Source organism: Protopterus annectens, chromosome 7.part0 (assembly GCF_019279795.1).
Source record: "Protopterus annectens isolate FY-2018-M chromosome 7.part0, PAN1.0, whole genome shotgun sequence".
NCBI classification, from domain to species: Eukaryota; Metazoa; Chordata; order Ceratodontiformes; family Protopteridae; genus Protopterus; species Protopterus annectens.
The window spans coordinates 1,193,670,330-1,193,685,677 of record NC_056739.1 but is presented as its reverse complement, the minus strand read 5'-3'; positions in this window follow the sequence as shown (position 1 = coordinate 1,193,685,677).

The window sequence follows — 15,348 nt, the reverse complement described above, 5'->3', positions numbered from 1 at the left end:
GTGTATGTGATTATATTGCTGAGTTAAGCACTTATTTTCATAAGTGGGTGAGAGGGTGTCAGGATACCACTTTTGAAAGGCTGGCAGACCTTTTGGTGAGGGAACAAGCACTTTGCCTGAGGACATGAAAATCTGGCAGACTGGCAGTGTAATTATTCAGATGAGCTGGGACAAAATAGGGTCTCTACTTAACAAGCAGGGCATCACTGCAGAAGAAGTGGATACTCAGTGCTGCACATGGATATATGGGAACCCTTGGTGGGTAGCCTAAACCACCCCAACAGAGTCCACCAGTAACAGGGGAAGCCACTAGTTTAGGTATCAAGGGTTAGATGTTTTAAATGTAAACAGTGGGGCATGTGGCATACATATGTCCATGGCAGCAGGGCATGGAACAAAAGGTGGGGGTGCTAGCAAGTGGGAATAACAGTATGCCAGTGATAAATTGTCTGGAGACAACAGGGGTACCAGACTATTACTGGAGTTTATATCCTATCTTTGTCGATGGAAAACGGGCCGCTGCTAACAGAGACCCAGCCTCTGACATAGCCACTGTGAAGCCTGCAGTGGTTAAAGAGGAGAAGTACTTGCCTGGGCAGTTCACTCCAGCCAGAGCTTTAGGAGGGACCCCATTCCAAATTCATTTGACCGGGGTTCACCTTGACTGAGAGGGTGGAAAAGAAGGAAGCATATAGGTGTGTATGAGGAGATCCCTGCAGATGTCTTGATAGTGAATGATTTTGATAATGCAGTACCTTGTTTGCATGCAGTTACACACAGTCTGGCTTGGAGACATGCATGTGGGGCTGGTAGCCTGGGGGACACCTAGACAGACCCCACACTTGAAGCCAGGGCTGATGAGGTAGCTATTTCAGGGAGGGGGCTACCCTGTAGCAGTGAGCCTGAAGGTGAGCCACAGCTGCTGGTAGGTACTGATGTCCCCTTGAACAGAGTGACTGCAAGGGCAGAGGTGAGTGGTAGCACCCAGGCTGACAGTGAGGCACTGCTGTCAGAGGATATCAGACTTCCTGTGGAAGGAGAGCTGGGAAGGGTCACAAAGGTAGAGTTGAGAAAGGCTCAGCTCTTGGACCCTACTCTAAGAAGCCTGAGGGAGATAAATAGGGAGGCACCTGATTCTTAAGGAAAAGGGGAGTCTGTATACTGGAACAAAAGGTTACTGTATAAAGAGTGGACCCTTGAGGAAGGGCTATGGAGTGAGGTAATATATCAGTTGGTAGTGCTCAGAGCCTACCATCTGGCACTTCAAGCCATAGTCCATGACTTTCCTTTTGCAGGTCATATGGGCATAAAGCGTATTAAGAGATGTATTATGTAGAACTGTTATTGGCCTGGGATTGCAAGGGATGTAACAACAGGGTACTGCAGGACCTGTGAGTAGTGCCAAAAATTAGGGAAGACAGGAGACAAGGTCAAAACTCCTTTGATGCCTTTGCCTGTGATTGAGGAGCAGTTTCAGAGGGTAGCTATGTTTATTATGAGGCCTCTGAGTACCCCATGTTCCACAGGGAAAAAGTATATCCTGGATGTAGTAGGTTATGCTACTAGATACCCTGAGGCAATGGCTCTGTCCTCCATTAAGGCAGAAAAGGTGGCACATTCTTTGTTAGAGATTTTCAGAAGGGTAGATTTCCTGAGAGAAATACTGACTGGCAGAGGTGCCAATTTCATGTCAGACTTGCTGACTTGTCTGTGGGAGCACTGTGGGGTGAAGCACCTAAAGACCACCCCTACCACCCCCAGACTAATGGTTTTGTGGAGAAGTTAAACTCTGCACTAAAGACCATGCTACAGGCATTTGCAGATCATTTTAAGAGAGAGTAGAACAAATATTTGCCCCTTCTGCTGTTTACATACAGAGAGGCACCCCAGGAATCCACAGGTTTTCCACCCTTTGAGTTGCTGTATGGGCATAGGGTGAGGTGGCCTTTAGATTTGATTCATGATGAGTGGGGGGGTGAATGTGAATCCCACATGGATTTTGTTGTGGCATATGTCCTAAACCTCAGGACAAGGCTTATGGAGGACATGGGCTTGGCCCAGGAGAACCTGGCAGGAGCCAAGCAGCAGAAAAACATCTGGTATGACAGGAATGCTCGAGCCAGAGAGTATACTGTAGGACAACATGTTATGGTTCTCATTCCTGTCAGACATAATAAGCTGCAGGCAACTTGGGAGGGACCCTTCAAAGTGGTAAGGAAGGTCAGTGATGTTAACTACATTGTAAACCTGCAAGACAGGTGACAGGGGCACAAATTTTACCATGTTAACACGATGAAGCCTTACAATGATAAGGAGGCCCTGGTGCAGAGTATTTGCAGTGGATGGAAGTTGAAGTCTGAGGGGGAACTGGTGATTGATCTCAGTGACACTCAGACTGACACCTCAGTGGAAGGGGTAGCAATGTCCCAGCAGCTATCATCTACCCATGTTTGAGAAATCTGAGTAGTGTTACAGGAGTTTGGGGGCATGTTCACATGGGAATTCTGGGTACACCCACCAGGTGCAGCACCATGTGGCTACAGGACCCCAAAGGCCTATCAAGCAGGCACCTTACAGGGTGCCTGAGTGAGTCAGACAGACTCCGAGAGAGGAGATACAGGAAATGTTGGAACTGGGGGTAATCCAGGAGTTCAGCAGTCCCTAGGTCTCCCCAGTGGTGCTGGTACCAAAGAAAGATGGCAGCACCAGGTCCTGTGTGGACTACAGAAAATGAAATAGTCACACAGATTCAGATGCTTACACCATGTCTATGACAGATGAAGCCTTAGAGCAGCTGGGTGGGGCTAAGTATCTGACAACTGTTGATCTGACCAAGGGCTACTAGTAAGTGCCCTTGATTCCCACTGCTAGAGAGAGAGGTCAGCCTTTGTGATTCCTTTCGGATTATATGGGTTCACAAAGATGCCCTTTGGGATGAAAAATGCCCCAGTGACCTTTCAGAGGCTGGTAGATCATATCCTATCAGGAGCAGAAGATTATGCCCTTGCTTAACTGGATGATATTGCCATCTAGAGCCATTCCTGGTATGAGCACCTTCAGCATGTCAGGGAGGCCCTGGGCAGACTGCAAAGGGCAGGGTTGACCATTAAGCCCAGTAAGTGTCAGATGGGTATGGCAGAGGTCTCCTACCTGGGACATAGAGTGGAGAGTGGTAAGATCAGGCTAGAACCAGCCAAAGTGGAAGCTATTTGGGCATGGCCTGCCACTGTTACCAAAAAGCAGGTGAAGGCATTCTTGGGACAGTGGTGTCCTATAGAAAGTTTGTTCCCAATTATAGAACAATAGCTGCTCCCTTCACAGAACTGACATGGAAAAACAGGCCAGATAAGGTAGTGTGGACCCCAGCCTGTCAGCAGACATTCCAAAAGCTTAATGGGACTTTGGGAGGACCCCCAGTGTTAGCCAGTCCAGATTACAGCAAATAATATGTTGTGTAGGTGGATGCTTCAAACCATGGGGTGGGGGGCTGTACTCAGCCAGGTTTCCTCAGAGGGAGAAGAGCACCCAGTGGTATAGCTCAGCTGCAGACTCCAACTTAGGGAGCAATGTTATGCAGTAGTAGGAAAAGAATGTCTAGCCATAGTATGGGCACTGCAGAAATTTCAACCCTATCTGTATGGAAGGAAATTCACTGTAGTTACAAACCACAATTCCTTAACATGGCTACATTGAGCCAGCCAGCAAAATGCCAAGTTATTAAGGTGGAGCCTAGGGTTGCAGGCATATGATATAATAGTGCAGCACCATAGTGGGGTCAGCAATGCAAATGCAGATGAGCTCTCAAGACAGAGTATGGGTTAAAGTGTTCCCAGACAGGCTGAAGTCCCTCAAGCCACATTTCTCCAGGGTCACTTGAGAAAGTAGCTTGAGTCTTCAAAGGGAGGAGAGATGTGATGATGTGAGGTATTGCCAGCTATGCCAGGAGAAGTAGGGCAGTGGATGTGTAACATATGTACTTTAAACCAACAAAAAGATGACCAAGGTGCTCCAGAACAAAAGATTTATTTCAGTTGAGCGCTTTCATCTGTTACAACAACTAGACTTCATCAAAACAACATCAGTTAATTACACTTCCGTTATGTACCCTCACCAATCAATCAATTAATCACATTTCATTACACCATTACATTTAAAAACACATTGCCTAACTTTAATATCAAATAGTTAAAATGTTGTATAGTGTTTTTCTAAAAATACAAATCTCTAAATATCTAAATAAATTAATATAATAATTAAATTTAATATTTGTAAAAAGCAACTGTGCCTTTTCATTTTTAATATGCTCAATATACTAGTGCATTCATTTTAAACTGGAAAAACAGTGACATTTAGCCTCATCTGCCAACGTAACTCACATACCTCCAACTGTTCTGGTGTTACCCTGCCCTGTACATCATTAGTTACTTGTTGAATCACTAAAAATTGAAACTTATGACCACTATATCTCTCAATGTGTCTACTTAGTGCATTTGTTTTCACCATTTTAGCAATGTCCGATGTATGTTCGTATATTCTGGTTTTAAAAACCCTAGCGGTTTTACCCACATAAAAAGGAGAGCAGTCCAAACACTTAGCTAACTATACTATATTCCTGGACAAACAATTATAATATGAGTGAATATGTATTTTGAAACCATTCAACACAAACAAATGGTTAGTTTCAAGTAAGTATGTGCATTGGTTGCACCTCCCACATTTAAAATGACCTTTGCTGTTGAGTGGAAATAGCAGAAAGCTATAAGCTCACTTGCTGCAATTGATCCAACATTTTAACTATTGATATTAAAGTTAGGCAATGTGTTTTTAAATGTAATGGTGTAAAGAAATGTGATTAATTGATTGATTGGTGAGGGTACATAAGGGAAGTGTAATTAATTGATGTTGTTTGGATGAACTCTAGTTCTTGTAACAGATGAAAGTGCTCAACTGAAATAAAACTTTTGTTCTGGAGCACATTGGTCATCTTTTCGGTGGTTTTAAAGTACATTTTATGCGTTTGCCTGTGTTACTATGTCTAAAGGAGCTACTAGTGGAGGTTGGCCTGGTGGTGTTGTCCAGAACATGCTTACAACAAACAATGGAGATGTACTCAATCGATTGCAGCAAGTGAGTTTACAGCTTTCTATGATTTCCACTCAACCGAAGAATATCTCAAGTTCCCAGTTACAGGAATTTGATAGTTTGGGGTTGCCTTTAACCCAAACAAACCCAACATGGAAGACACTTCCCATGTATCTAGTGACAATTTGTACTACAGAACCTGGAAAACTAATGCTTTTGACTTTAATGCTGAAGCTGAGGCACTTAAAAAACAGATGACAACTGCTCCCACTTTATCTGAGCGAGTTAAAATGTTTGAGGGTTTATTACTGCAATATAAAAAACTTCAGTTGGAGAATAAATACCTGGAAAAGAACATTGAACTAAAACAAGTCCCTAGAGGACTGAGATTGTGCTGTTTACCTAATTCTGCAACTAATAACAAGTTTTTGAAAGAACTGGAGTGTTTGTTCAACTCAACAGGTCTGGATGTGCTCAGGTTAATGGTGAAATACAATAATAGTAAGATTGACGAGTTAGCTGTGATAATAGAAGAGCACATTCAATGCATTACTAATGACCTGTTGTTTCCACAACTAAAAGCTTGTTTTGATAGAGCTTTTAACCAGGTTGAAAATGCTTGTATGAACATTTTTTCTCGTAAATGTAACAAACTACAGAGGGACTTAGACAAATACAGCAAGGGAAAGGCATACCCAAAGCTGATTGTTGCACCAGGTAACCAGAGACGTTCCATCAATCAGAACTGAGGTTTTTTGGAAACTGGAGTGATGCAAGATGCGATGTTATATCAGCAGTCCTCTCCATTAGTGCCTGAAGTTCGGCGTTCACAACGGCTGCAAAATAAGACGCAACAAGATTATTTTTCCTCTCAACGTCCCAGGAACAGCGGATATCAACAAATGAGCTATGGGGTCAGTTACCAGGCTCAGGGAGCAAGCCCCAAGAGATGGAACGGTGGTTTCAACAACTGCAGGGGATTTAAGGAACTTCTTTTTCAGGTAACTGTGATGTTTTGTCTCAAACTAATGGTTTTCTAAAAGAATGTGTTTCCAGCATTCGTGAATGATGTAGATAGCATTTTAAGACAGCAAAGTGACTTGAGCAGTGAGTTTAACAACAATTGTGACATTTCAGTGTATTCTATACCTGGGGAAGAGGGTTCAGTTGTTATAAACGAATTAAATGGTAAAGCAAATATTAAGAACAATGAACAAAATGTTGATAGTTTTTACAGTACATTCTGTACTGGGTGAAGTAAATTCAATAGCTTCCAACAAATACAAGGACTTAAATACTTGGAACATTGAAAGAAACTTTAATTCTATTGATGTGGAGACTGACTTATTAGACATTTTTGTCAATGAACATATGAATTTTGACAGTAGTAATGGGGAATTGAATGACATGCTTCCTGATATTGTATTGAATTCAGGGGAGATTTTAAAGTGTTCAATTTTTCTAGCAAAATGATTGGGCCTGCACATGTGAATGTTTTATCAAAAGGATTTACTTTTGTGCCATCAAGAAGAGGCAACTTGGTAGATGTACTTATTGATTTTAAGCTGTATTTGCGTAAACTAAATTTAGGTTTGCATTACAGTAACCAAGTAGAGATGGAGAGGGGAGAAGGTATGTCCATTAGAAGGCCTAGTGTTTTTAACCCCCCCCCCGCTACATACCAAACTAATTACTTTTGACAAAATTTCTGAATTGGACTTGACCCTGACCTTGAGTAGCATCTTACCCTCACCAATAATGATGCCACAATATGAAGACAAGATGATCAATTTCAACAACTGGCTTAAGTACTGGTGTCATTCAAAGGGGATCCAATGCCTGTCAGCTTGGGATGATATGCTCGACAAGCCACGATGCTTCGCTAGGGACGGCTTGCACCTGTCACCCCTGGGCTTTTGGATATTGGCAAAGGCTCTTGCTACCCCCATAGTGCCTTTTTTAGGCAAGGCTCAAAAGACAAACCCACCTCCATAGGTATCACAAGGGATAAGAAACTAAGAGTAATGCTACTCAACGCCAAACCTCAAGATGCACGCACTCGAAACTCTCCTTAGCATGGAGAACATCGATATCTGTGCAGTAACAGAAACTGGTTCAGGGCTCCCGAGAGCACCCCAGCACTACCAGGTTATACCTCATACCATGCTTTTCAGCCCCAAAACTTGGACCGAACCACAAAAGGAGGGGGAGTATCGATATTCATCAAAGATACCCACACCTCCAGGTTGGTGGCAAAGCACGAAGCATCAGAGACTATCCATGTGCAACTAACAGTGGGCAAAACTGCCTTCCAGTTTATAGCCTGCTACAGACCACCCTCCCAAACCCAGGAACCCCACTCGGCCTTCCTGAGAACACTGGAAAATATGAAGGTCTCTCCAAACACCATTATATTGGGCGACTTCAACTACCCAAACATAGACTGGGAGCATTACTCTAGCTCCAACACCCTAGCCCAAAGGTTCCTAGAATTTATAAACTCAAATGCTATGGAACAACTTGTTACCACTCCCACAAGAGGGGAAAACATACTGGACCTGATCATCACCAACATGGGGACTCTATGCTCCAGACCAGAAGTGTATCCCTCACTGGTAAGATCAGACCATAAACTAATCTCACTGGATATTCACATCCCGACCCCACCCCTTGCCCAGAAAACCACAGTGAAAAACTTCTCTAAAGCAAATTTCACACTCCTCAAAACCGAGGTGGAATCCTTCAAAGCCCCCGGGCCTGTGGAAAATATGGCCCAGACCACAGAATCCTTTATAAATGCATTCTATGAACACCTTCAGGAATGCATGGATCATGCAATCCCAAATAAAACCAAGACCCAGTCCTCCAAAGGCAGACGTCCTGTCTGGTGGACCCCAGCCATAAACAAACTATACAATAGAAGGAGGAAGCTACTAAATGATAGAGCAAAATCCCAAAAAGGGAAGGCATCACTGATCAGTGTTAGCAAAAAACAATGGGCACTCATAAAATTGTCTAAGGCCAGCTTCGAGAGAAAAATTGCACAGGACACCAAGGATAATCACAAGGCTTTCTTTAGTTATGTTAGGAACCTGGGTGGGAATTCCCAGATATGCTCAGAATTAGTCCAAAATGACAAAAAATACACCAAACCCACAGACATTGCCAACATCCTAGCTGACAGGTTCAGCACAAACTTCTCTCCCCCCCCTCCCCACCAAAAGGGCAAATATCTATCCCAGCAGAGTGCTGCCCCCCTGACATCTCAGATGCTCAGGTAAGGGCCGCCCTCTCCAAAGCAAAAAACAAAGCATCAATGGGACCAGACGGTGTCCCGGGCTGCGTCCTACATGAACTCCAAGAAGAGCTAAACCCAAACATAAAACTACTGTTCAATCTCAACCTTACTACAGGATATGTGCCCAAAGAGTGGCGTACAGCAACAGTGGTCTCTCTCCATAAAGGTGGTGCCTCAACAGATCCTGGAAACTATCGCCTCATAAGCCTGACTAGCTTGGTCTGCAAAGCTATGGAAAGGATCATCATGGACCTCATAAATAAAGATATTGGGGACCTACAGACACTGGATCCTACCCAGTTCGGCTTTGTTAAGGGCAGATCCTGTCTCTTAAACCTGGTTGATTTCTTTGAAACAGTCACCAAGGCCATTGACGAGGGGAAGGTGGTCCACACAGCCTACCTGGACCTCGCAAAAGCCTTCGATACAATACCCCACTCGGGCATTATAGATAAGCTCACCAGCTTAAATATAAACCCCTATGTCACTAGATGGATTGCAAACTGGCTCAAGGACAGAACCCACATGGTTAGAATTGCTGGAGCCATGTCAGACTCCAAACCAGCTACAAGTGGTGTCCCACAAGGCTCAGTCCTGGGACCTCTCTTGTTCGGTATATATTTCTCAGAGGTACAGGCCAACACGGAAGGACTGTGGCTGACCAAGTTCGCAGATGACTGCAAACTGGGTGCCATAATCGACTCTCCAGCCGACACAAGAATCCTCCAAAAGGGCCTCATAGAAACAGACAACTGGTGCCAGAGCCATGGCCTCAAGCTAAATGCCAAAAGTGTATAGTCATCCCTTTGGCAAAAACAAAGTGCCCACAAATTACCACATAGGTGGTAATCCATTAAGTACAGAAGAAGTAATTAGGGACCTGGGGACCCAAGCTGATAGCAATCTCTCATTTGACAACCACGTGGCCAAAGTGGTTAGAAAAACATTTTATATAGTCCACCTAATCATGAAGGGATTCACATCTAGATCAGGGGAGGTCATCGTGCCTCTTTACTCATCCCTCATCAGGCCCATAATTGAGTGCAATGCCCCTTTTGGGATGTACCTTACCAGACACCTGCAGCAACTGGAAAGACCCTAAAAGTACCTCACCAAGAGGATCAAAGGGCTCAAACAGATGCCATATGCTGCCCGGTTAAAGAAACTCCAGCTCTACTCAGTGGCATATCACCTGTTCAGAGGCGATCTGTGCCTGACGTATAAAGCCATGTCCAACCCGGAATTAATGGACATGCTGCACCTCAGAAAATCCAAATCCCATCGAGCTATGTGCTTGAGAGACTTGAACCTCAGCACTGAAATAAATAGGACATGCTGGAGGGACAGATTCATAACCCAGAGGCTCCCTTCACTCTGGAATAAAATCCCAGTCCAGGTTAGGCAGAGTCCCTCATTGACTCTCTTCAAGAGGAATCTTGATGAGTGGATGGGAGATCGTAGGTTTACCCTGGGTATCACTTCTGTGTCACTGTTAGACAGAGGCACAGTATACTAACCTCGAAAAAGGGCATAGCAGAATAAATTTAAAATGGGTGGTGAAAGCCAAACACATTCTGGCCAGGCTTATAAATGCCCTAGGGCAGATAGCCTAGTATGAACCTATGAACCTATGAGACAGCATTTGGGTAAAGTAAGTAGTCAAAAACAGGGCTTTGATAATCTCACTTCTGAAGAACAGAGACTATTAGCAGATATTCTGAGTGATAAAAATGTACGGTTTATAAAACCCAACAAAGGTAATGGGATGGTAATGATGGATATGGGTGACTGTGTGTGTGCTATGAATAGGATACTTACAGATGGTACATATGAAGAAATTTCTAAAAACTAAATTAATATTGCTCACCACAAAATTGATATGTTGCTGGAAGATATTTTATATCAGGGTAATATTACACTAGACAAATGTAATTACATGAGAAATGAATACCCAGTTATTGAAAGTATATTCGGTATACCGAAGATTCACAAGTCACCGGTAAATCCACCTTTTAGACCCATTGTTGATTCCAAGAGATCAAAAACTTTTTTTAAGTCTAGATTTTTGGATGAACAGTTTAAAGTAGCATTACAAACCTTTGACTACATTTGTAGGTACTCTTGGCATTTTTTGTCCAATCTTAACACTACAGATTTAACTGGGGAGTTTTATTTTGTAACTATGGATGTGTGTAATCTTTTTAGCATTATTCCACATGTGATGGGCTTAGAATGGTTGGAAAGACAGTTGGTAGTCTCTAATAGATTTGAAGGGCATAAGGTGAACACTTTAGTAACCTTAATGGAGGCAGTTTTAGACAACAATTTCATTTTTTTCAAAGGCCAATTTTTTAGGCAAAAGGTAGATGTGGCTATACACATTTTCAAATTTATATTTGGACTATTCTAGCTGCCATCCACCACACCAAAAAAGAGCTGTATTAAAAGACCAATTGGTGAGGGCAGCTAGAATGGTAACAAGAGACTCTGACTTTTTGCAAGAAATTGAATTTATAGTGGGTATGTTTTTAAGTAGGGGCTACCCAAAACCCCTATTAATTAAAATAAAAAAAAGAAATTGTTGAGAATAGGAATAGTAAAATGTATTTACCCATCTTAAAAAGGACAGAATTAGACAGTACAGTTCCTGCAATTACAATAAATAGTGCAACCTCTAAAAACACTAATGGTAGATTTTTTTTTATATGCACATATAATAGAGATAATGTGGATATATGTGCAATTATTAAGAAAAATTGGGCTTTACTGACCTCTGATCAGGACTTGTTAGATAAGTTTGGAGATACACCCGCCTTCATATTTAAAAGAGATCTTAACCTTAAAAACCTGTTGGAAAGAGGGTGTGGTCAACTGAAAGACATGCAATCGAACCTTAAAATTTTAAATGTGGGAGGTGCAACCAATGCACACATTTACTTGAAACTAACCATTTGTTTGTGTTGAATGGTTTCAAAATACATATTCCCTCACATTACAATTGTTTGTCCAGGAATATAGTATATTTAGCTAAGTGTTTGGACTGCTCTCCCTTTTATGTGGGTAAAACCGCTAGGGTTTTAAAACCAGAATATACTAACATACATCGGACATTGCTAAAATGGTGAAAACAAATGCACTAAGTAGACACATTAAGAGATATAGTGGTCATAAGTTTCAATTTTTAGTGATTCAACAAGTAACTAATGATATACAGGGCAAGGTAACACCAGAACAGTTGGAGGCATGTGAGTTACATTGGCAGTTGAGGCTAAATGCCACTGTTTTTCCAGTTTTAAATGAATGCACTCGTATACTGAGCATATTAAAAATGAAAAGGCACAGTTGCTTTTTATAAATATTAAATTTAAGTATTATATTAATTTATGTAGATATTTAGAGATTTGTATTTTTAAAGAAACACTATACAACATTTTATCTATTTGATATTAAAGTTAGGAGACGTGTTTTTAAATGTAATGGTGTAATGAAATGTGATTATTTGATTGATTGGTGATGGTACATAAGGGAATTGTAATTAATTGATGTTGTTCAGATGAAGTCTAGTGCTTGTAACAGATGAAAGCGCTAAACCAAAATAAAACTTTTGTTCCTGAGCACCTTGGTCATCTTTCTGGTGGTTTAAAGTGCATTTTGTTTGCCTGTGGTTACAATGTGTAACATATGCCAGCATAGCTAGCTGAGTTTTGTAAAGAATTATATGTCATTTATATATCAAACTGATTTGTACAGCTGCTTGTGTTGAAAACTTATTTGTACAGCTGCTTGTGTTAAAAAATGTACTAACAGTGGGTCTTGCTAGACAGCAAAGAAATATACCTGTATGTCAGACTGTATTATAACTATTGAAATAAATATATTGAGATAGACGATACTGGAAGAGAAATGGTTAATCAAAGTCCAGCTAACTTTGAAAAATAATCTGAAGTTAAATTGCCTGGTTTAGGCCATAAAGATTGTAACTTACAGTTCTGATTACAGCCAGAGACAAAATGTCTGTGAAAACCAGGACCAGTAATCCTACTGTATTGCCATTAGGGGTGAACTAATTGCTACCCTGGATGGGTGGAAGCCTTTGAAATGGTTTTATAGCTTCCAGATGTCAAAGCTCTTGGTGTGTGTTATGACACATATGTGCTAGATTCTCGTTCAGTTTCTAATAAAGAGGTAGTGTGGGAACCAGAAATCAGATGACCAGATATGTGTGATGTCATTCTGTAAGTCAGCACTGATATGATACTTTAGTAGTAGATGAGACTGAAGTCTCAGACCAGTCTGTTTTTGAAACTTGACAAATAAGGATCACTCACCCACTTCATCTTGCCTTGCTTTAGTAGGTAATCAGAGAATAGTAATTTTTTAGATCAGTCAAGAAAATATAGTGAGATGAGTTATGTGCTGTTTTTCTGTATCTGTGTGAATCTATCCATCAGTGTTATTTTTAATATTTCCTGTAATTAAATCTCTGGTGTTTATTGTAAATATATATTTAGTATTTTCATGTTCTTTTATTTATTATTAAATATATTTAAACTTTTCACTGTGGCTGGTATTTTAGAGAATATTTTAACCTTTGAGAGTACTTATATTTATTTGGTGACACTGTGGCCACTGCTGAAAGCCTTGCTGCATTAGTCAAACACTACCATTTGTATTCATATAAATTTTACTCAGTATAATTGGGTACCCTTGTAAGAGACTTAGAGTAGCTGGTTTTAGAGTGTATCGGTTGCAGTATCTACCTTATAGTCTGGGCAGAGGGGGCATAGCTGGTAAATCTGTGCCAGACTTTCCCAGGTGTTTGTGTGTGCGTGTGTGTGTGTATGTGAAAATCAAATGTCAAAAGGTGTGTGTATCAGCTACTTGGAGCAGGGACACACAGCACTGGTTTCACATAGAGGGTGTTGGAGCACTTGGCTTGGAACACTCAGCTGAGGACTCAACTCTACAGCTGTGGTTTTAGAGTGGAGTCTTATTTGAGGTCTAGTGAGAGAGAGGGAAACCCAGCCCCAGGATAGGAGTGTGTTCACTGTGTGCTCTTAAGGGAAAGTGTGCTTGGTGCAGAGAGCTGCATCTGTAAATCCTGTATCTATTTTTTCCATGTGAATGTCCCTCACCGGTGTCAGTGGTGAGGATTGAGACTCCTTCATCACTGGCCAAAAGGAGGGATGTCACAAGTATCATCATCAAACCCCCTTTTTACCAGTTTCTACATGGGACAATATCAACAGTTGTCACCTCTCCTGATTCAGTGCCACTCTCCTACCTTCTTTGACAGTCATACTTAACAGTTGCAGATCTTCTTTCATGCAACCCATTCATTTTTTTGATAGATGTACTCATTTCATCTTGCCTTTTTCCTGTCTCTCCCATATTTTCTTTATGAAATCATCTTCTGTTTTCTTGCACATGTAACTGAAGCACCATAATCTGTTCTCTTTTATGTCTTCTGCAAATGGAGCTAATTTGGCTTCTGCTCTGATGTCATCATTTCTTCTTCTGTACCACAATGTTCATCATACCACCAATTTTAGGCCCTTCATCTCCACCAACTCCAGCTTCCCAGGCTGCTCTGTCTTCACTGCCCAGGTTTCTGTACCATACAGTAGTGCTGGTCACACCACTGTTTTGTACACCTTGCTTTTCTGCTTCTTTAACATTTTTCTGCCACTACCTCTGAGACTCTGTGCCAGTTGGCTGTGGCCCCTCTGATTCTAGCTTTGACCTATCATTCATAATTCCCTTCTCCTCAATCACCCCTCCCAGATACCTGAAGTTGCTACCTTGTTACACTCTTTTCCTTTCTATCTCAGTTTTCATATTCTTCTGATTTCCTCAGCTGCTGCCATGACAACTGTTTGTCTGTACTCAGCTTCATCCTACGTGCCTTCAGTTTTGCATTTTATTTCCCTACCATTTATTAAGTTCCTGTTTAGAGATTGCCTGCATACAGCAGCTTCATCAATTTGCCATCTACAACCTGTTTGGTAATGTAGTCCATCACCAGTATGAACAGCAGTGCATGTCTACTTCCATTGGGAACTTGCTTGCATTGAGAAAACAGCCCATCAGCAGTATGAACATCAGTACATGTCTGCTTCCATTGGGAACCCTTGTTTGAGACCGAGCACTGTTCATACTTGCATCACTGGGTCCTTATATATAACCTGCACATATTTACCAATGTTTCCAGGACTTCAGACCATTACAGGACTGCCCAAGTTAGCTTTCTTTGAACTTTGTCATATACTTTCTTCAAGTCTAGGAATATCCACGTGGAATCTTTTCTCATCCCTACCTTCTTCTTGACTATCTCCAGACCAACATCAGGTTGGTTGTGTTGCATCCTTATCTGTATCTGAACTTCTCATTCCCCATTTTACTTTCTACTACTCTGCATATTTACTTGTCAGTCATCCACTCCAGCATTTTCATGCAGTGTGATGGGTGTTTGATTCGTCTGTACTGTCCACAGTTGTGAATGTCTCCTTTGTTCTTCTGTATTGGCACTAGAATGCTTATTTTCCAGTAATCTGGGATATGCATTTTTCTCCATACCATTATGACTCTGAGGCACCATTTCTTCCCTAACTCAACCAACATCTTGATCATATCTGTTGTTTTCCCTGACTTCACTTTCCTTAATGCTGTTGTTAGTTCTTCTACTGTAGGCTTTTCTTTTCTTTCATCATAGGCTGTGTCTAGGGCTGTACAGCTTCTGTGAAGTTTTCTTCATTCAGACTCTGCAAGGACTATTACTTCCATCAACCTTTGATGTCTTGTGGACTAGTGAGCAGGTTGTTGCTGACATTCTTTGAATTCTCTCTGATAACTATCTTCTTTATCTTTCTGTCTTTGCCTTACAACCTATTAGTTTCATTGTGCCATCTGCTATTTTCCAAAGCTTTTCAGGTGATTCTAATGGCTTGTTATTCAGTACTGTGAATGCT